Raw genomic sequence first — 6,621 nt, 5'->3', positions numbered from 1 at the left:
AACACGAGAGTGAAGTATACAACTTTAGAACACTTTCCCACCAGGAGACTCGAACCCTAGCCAGCACAGAAGCCTTCCAGCAACTGGCATAACAGGTACGCCTTAACCCGCTCCACCACCTGCTCAGACCCTTAAAAGAGATGGTAATTTCGGAGTATTTATACACTCCAAAGATATACCACCTCCCAAGAGCACTAGAGCAAGTGAGGGGTCATTTGTACGTTTTTTCATCCAGTCCCTGTTAATATGGGAGAACACTGTGTCTATGCTTAAGGCACAACTCTCCTAAACACAAGAGTGAAGTATACAACTTTAGAACACTTTCCCACCAGGAGACTCGAACCCTAGCCAGCACAGAATCCTTCCAGCAACTGGCATAACATGTACGCCTTAACCCGCTCCAACACCTGCTCAGACCCTTAAAAGAGATGGTAATTTCGGAGTATTTATACACTCCAAAGATATACCACCTCCCAAGAGCACTAGAGCAAGTGAGGGGTCATTTGTACGTTTTTTCATCCAGTCACTGTTAATATGGGAGAACACTGTGTCTATGCTTAAGGCACAACTCTCCTAAACATGAGAGTGAAGTATACAACTTTAGAACACTTTCCCACCAGGAGACTCGAACCCTAGCCAGCACAGAAGCCTTCCAGCAACTGGCATGAACAGGTACGCCTTAACCCGCTCCACCACCTGCTCAGACCCTTAAAAGAGATGGTAATTTCGGAGTATTTATACACTCCAAAGATATACCACCTCCCAAGAGCACTAGAGCAAGTGAGGGGTCATTTGTACGTTTTTTCATCCAGTCCCTGTTAATATGGGAGAACACTGTGTCTATGCTTAAGGCACAACTCTCCTAAACACGAGAGTGAAGTATACAACTTTAGAACACTTTCCCACCAGGAGACTCGAACCCTAGCCAGCACAGAAGCCTTCCAGCAACTGGCATAACAGGTACGCCTTAACCCGCTCCACCACCTGCTCAGACCCTTAAAAGAGATGGTAATTTCGGAGTATTTATACACTCCAAAGATATACCACCTCCCAAGAGCACTAGAGCAAGTGAGGGGTCATTTGTACGTTTTTTCATCCAGTCCCTGTTAATATGGGAGAACACTGTGTCTATGCTTAAGGCACAACTCTCCTAAACACGAGAGTGAAGTATACAACTTTAGAACACTTTCCCACCAGGAGACTCGAACCCTAGCCAGCACAGAAGCCTTCCAGCAACTGGCATAACAGGTACGCCTTAACCCGCTCCACCACCTGCTCAGACCCTTAAAAGAGATGGTAATTTCGGAGTATTTATACACTCCAAAGATATACCACCTCCCAAGAGCACTAGAGCAAGTGAGGGGTCATTTGTACGTTTTTTCATCCAGTCCCTGTTAATATGGGAGAACACTGTGTCTATGCTTAAGGCACAACTCTCCTAAACACAAGAGTGAAGTATACAACTTTAGAACACTTTCCCACCAGGAGACTCGAACCCTAGCCAGCACAGAAGCCTTCCAGCAACTGGCATAACAGGTACGCCTTAACCCGCTCCACCACCTGCTCAGACCCTTAAAAGAGATGGTAACTTTCGGAGTATTTATACACTCCAAAGATATACCACCTCCCAAGAGCACTAGAGCAGGTGAGGGGTCATTTGTACGTTTTTTCATCCAGTCCCTGATAATATGGGAGAACACTGTGTCTATGCTTAAGGCACAACTCTCCTAAACACGAGAGTGAAGTATACAACTTTAGAACACTTTCCCACCAGGAGACTCGAACCCTAGCCAGCACAGAAGCCTTCCAGCAACTGGCATAACATGTACGCCTTAACCCGCTCCAACACCTGCTCAGACCCTTAAAAGAGATGGTAATTTCGGAGTATTTATACACTCCAAAGATATACCACCTCCCAAGAGCACTAGAGCAAGTGAGGGGTCATTTGTACGTTTTTTCATCCAGTCCCTGTTAATATGGGAGAACACTGTGTCTATGCTTAAGGCACAACTCTCCTAAACATGAGAGTGAAGTATACAACTTTAGAACACTTTCCCACCAGGAGACTCGAACCCTAGCCAGCACAGAAGCCTTCCAGCAACTGGCATGAACAGGTACGCCTTAACCCGCTCCACCACCTGCTCAGACCCTTAAAAGAGATGGTAATTTCGGAGTATTTATACACTCCAAAGATATACCACCTCCCAAGAGCACTAGAGCAAGTGAGGGGTCATTTGTACGTTTTTTCATCCAGTCCCTGTTAATATGGGAGAACACTGTGTCTATGCTTAAGGCACAACTCTCCTAAACACGAGAGTGAAGTATACCACTTTAGAACACTTTCCCACCAGGAGACTCGAACCCTAGCCAGCACAGAAGCCTTCCAGCAACTGGCATAACAGGTACGCCTTAACCCGCTCCACCACCTGCTCAGACCCTTAAAAGAGATGGTAACTTCGGAGTATTTATACACTCCAAAGATATACCACCTCCCAAGAGCACTAGAGCAAGTGAGGGGTCATTTGTACGTTTTTTCATCCAGTCCCTGATTAATATGGGAGAACACTGTGTCTATGCTTAAGGCACAACTCTCCTAAACACGAGAGTGAAGTATACAACTTTAGAACACTTTCCCACCAGGAGACTCGAACCCTAGCCAGCACAGAAGCCTTCCAGCAACTGGCATAACAGGTACGCCTTAACCCGCTCCACCACCTGCTCAGACCCTTAAAAGAGATGGTAATTTCGGAGTATTTATACACTCCAAAGATATACCACCTCCCAAGAGCACTAGAGCAAGTGAGGGGTCATTTGTACGTTTTTTCATCCAGTCCCTGTTAATATGGGAGAACACTGTGTCTATGCTTAAGGCACAACTCTCCTAAACACGAGAGTGAAGTATACAACTTTAGAACACTTTCCCACCAGGAGACTCGAACCCTAGCCAGCACAGAAGCCTTCCAGCAATCTGGCATAACAGGTACGCCTTAACCCGCTCCACCACCTGCTCAGATCCCTTAAAAGAGATTGGTAATTTCGGAGTATTTATACACTCCAAAGATATACCACCTCCCAAGAGCACTAGAGCAAGTGAGGGGTCATTTGTACGTTTTTTCATCCAGTCCCTGTTAATATGGGAGAACACTGTGTCTATGCTTAAGGCACAACTCTCCTAAACACGAGAGTGAAGTTATACAACTTTAGAACACTTTCCCACCAGGAGACTCGAACCCTAGCCAGCACAGAAGCCTTCCAGCAACTGGCATAACAGGTACGCCTTAACCCGCTCCACCACCTGCTCAGACCCTTAAAAGAGATGGTAATTTCGGAGTATTTATACACTCCAAAGATATACCACCTCCCAAGAGCACTAGAGCAAGTGAGGGGTCATTTGTACGTTTTTTTCATCCAGTCCCTGTTAATGTGGGAGAACACTGTGTCTATGCTTAAGGCACAACTCTCCTAAACACGAGAGTGAAGTATACAACTTTAGAACACTTTCCCACCAGGAGACTCGAACCCTAGCCAGCACAGAAGCCTTCCAGCAACTGGCATAACAGGTACGCATTAACCCGCTCCACCACCTGCTCAGACCCTTAAAAGAGATGGTAATTTCGGAGTATTTATACACTCCAAAGATATACCACCTCCCAAGAGCACTAGAGCAAGTGAGGGGTCATTTGTACGATTTTTCATCCAGTCCCTGTTAATATGGGAGAACACTGTGTCTATGCTTAAGGCACAACTCTCCTAAACACGAGAGTGAATTATACAACTTTAGAACACTTTCCCACCAGGAGACTCGAACCCTAGCCAGCACAGAAGCCTTCCATCAACTGGCATAACAGGTACGCCTTAACCCGCTCCACCACCTGCTCAGACCCTTAAAAGAGATGGTAATTTCGGAGTATTTATACACTCCAAAGATATACCACCTCCCAAGAGCACTAGAGCAAGTGAGGGGTCATTTGTACGTTTTTTCATCCAGTCCCTGTTAATATGGGAGAACACTGTGTCTATGCATTAAGGCACAACTCTCCTAAACACGAGAGTGAAGTATACAACTTTAGAACACTTTCCCACCAGGAGACTGGAACCCTAGCCAGCACAGAAGCCTTCCAGCAACTGGCATAACAGGTACGCCTTAACCCGCTCCACCACCTGCTCAGACCCTTAAAAGAGATGGTAATTTCGGAGTATTTATACACTCCAAAGATATACCACCTCCCAAGAGCACTAGAGCAAGTGAGGGGTCATTTGTACGTTTTTTCATCCAGTCACTGTTAATATGGGAGAACACTGTGTCTATGCTTAAGGCACAACTCTCCTAAACATGAGAGTGAAGTATACAACTTTAGAACACTTTCCCACCAGGAGACTCGAACCCTAGCCAGCACAGAAGCCTTCCAGCAACTGGCATAACAGGTACGCCTTAACCCGCTCCACCACCTGCTCAGACCCTTAAAAGAGATGGTAATTTCGGAGTATTTATACACTCCAAAGATATACCACCTCCCAAGAGCACTAGAGCAAGTGAGGGGTCATTTGTACGTTTTTTCATCCAGTCCCTGTTAATATGGGAGAACACTGTGTCTATGCTTAAGGCACAACTCTCCTAAACACGAGAGGGAAGTATACAACTTTAGAACACTTTCCCACCAGGAGACTCGAACCCTAGCCAGCACAGAAGCCTTCCAGCAACTGGCATAACAGGTACGCCTTAACCCGCTCCACCACCTGCTCAGACCCTTAAAAGAGATGGTAATTTCGGAGTATTTATAAACTCCAAAGATATACCACCTCCCAAGAGCACTAGAGCAAGTGAGGGGTCATTTGTACGTTTTTTCATCCAGTCCCTGTTAATATGGGAGAACACTGTGTCTATGCTTAAGGCATCAACTCTCCTAAACACGAGAGTGAAGTATACAACTTTAGAACACTTTCCCACCAGGAGACTCGAACCCTATCCAGCACAGAAGCCTTCCAGCAACTGGCATAACAGGTACGCCTTAACCCGCTCCACCACCTGCTCAGACCCTTAAAAGAGATGGTAATTTCGGAGTATTTATACACTCCAAAGATATACCACCTCCCAAGAGCACTAGAGCAAGTGAGGGGTCATTTGTAGGTTTTTTCATCCAGTCCCTGTTAATATGGGAGAACACTGTGTCTATGCTTAAGGCACAACTCTCCTAAACACGAGAGTGAAGTATACAACTTTAGAACACTTTCCCACCAGGAGACTCGAACCCTAGCCAGCACAGAAGCCTTCCAGCAACTGGCATAACAGGTACGCCTTAACCCGCTCCACTACCTGCTCAGACCCTTAAAAGAGATGGTAACTTCGGAGTATTTATACACTCCAAAGATATACCACCTTCCCAAGAGCACTAGAGCAAGGTGAGGGGTCATTTGTACGTTTTTTCATCCAGTCCCTTATAATATGGGAGAACACTGTGTCTATGCTTAAGGCACAACTCTCCTAAACACGAGCAGTGAAGTATACAACTTTAGAACACTTTCCCACCAGGAGACTCGAACCCTAGCCAGCACAGAAGCCTTCCAGCAACTGGCATAACAGGTACGCCTTAACCCGCTCCACCACCTGCTCAGACCCTTAAAAGAGATGGTAATTTCGGAGTATTTATACACTCCAAAGATATACCACCTCCCAAGAGCACTAGAGCAAGTGAGGGGTCATTTGTATGTTTTTTCATCCAGTCCCTGTTAATATGGGAGAACATTGTGTCTATGCTTAAGGCACAACTCTCCTAAACACGAGAGTGAAGTATACAACTTTAGAACACTTTCCCACCAGGAGACTCGAACCCTAGCCAGCACAGAAGCCTTCCAGCAACTGGCATAACAGGTACGCCTTAACCCGCTCCACCACCTGCTCAGACCCTTAAAAGAGATGGTAATTTCGGAGTATTTATACACTCCAAAGATATACCACCTCCCAAGAGCACTAGAGCAAGTGAGGGGTCATTTGTACGTTTTTTCATCCAGTCACTGTTAATATGGGAGAACACTGTGTCTATGCTTAAGGCACAACTCTCCTAAACATGAGAGTGAAGTATACAACTTTAGAACACTTTCCCACCAGGAGACTCGAACCCTAGCCAGCACAGAAGCCTTCCAGCAACTGGCATGAACAGGTACGCCTTAACCCGCTCCACCACCTGCTCAGACCCTTAAAAGAGATGGTAATTTCGGAGTATTTATACACTCCAAAGATATACCACCTCCCAAGAGCACTAGAGCAAGTGAGGGGTCATTTGTACGTTTTTTCATCCAGTCCCTGTTAATATGGGAGAACACTGTGTCTATGCTTAAGGCACAACTCTCCTAAACACGAGAGTGAAGTATACCACTTTAGAACACTTTCCCACCAGGAGACTCGAACCCTAGCCAGCACAGAAGCCTTCCAGCAACTGGCATAACAGGTACGCCTTAACCCGCTCCACCACCTGCTCAGACCCTTAAAAGAGATGGTAACTTCGGAGTATTTATACACTCCAAAGATATACCACCTCCCAAGAGCACTAGAGCAAGTGAGGGGTCATTTGTACGTTTTTTCATCCAGTCCCTGATTAATATGGGAGAACACTGTGTCTATGC

Source organism: Procambarus clarkii, unplaced genomic scaffold, assembly GCF_040958095.1.
Source record: "Procambarus clarkii isolate CNS0578487 unplaced genomic scaffold, FALCON_Pclarkii_2.0 HiC_scaffold_194, whole genome shotgun sequence".
NCBI classification, from domain to species: Eukaryota; Metazoa; Arthropoda; class Malacostraca; order Decapoda; family Cambaridae; genus Procambarus; species Procambarus clarkii.
Note: the sequence above shows the minus strand (reverse complement) of the source record.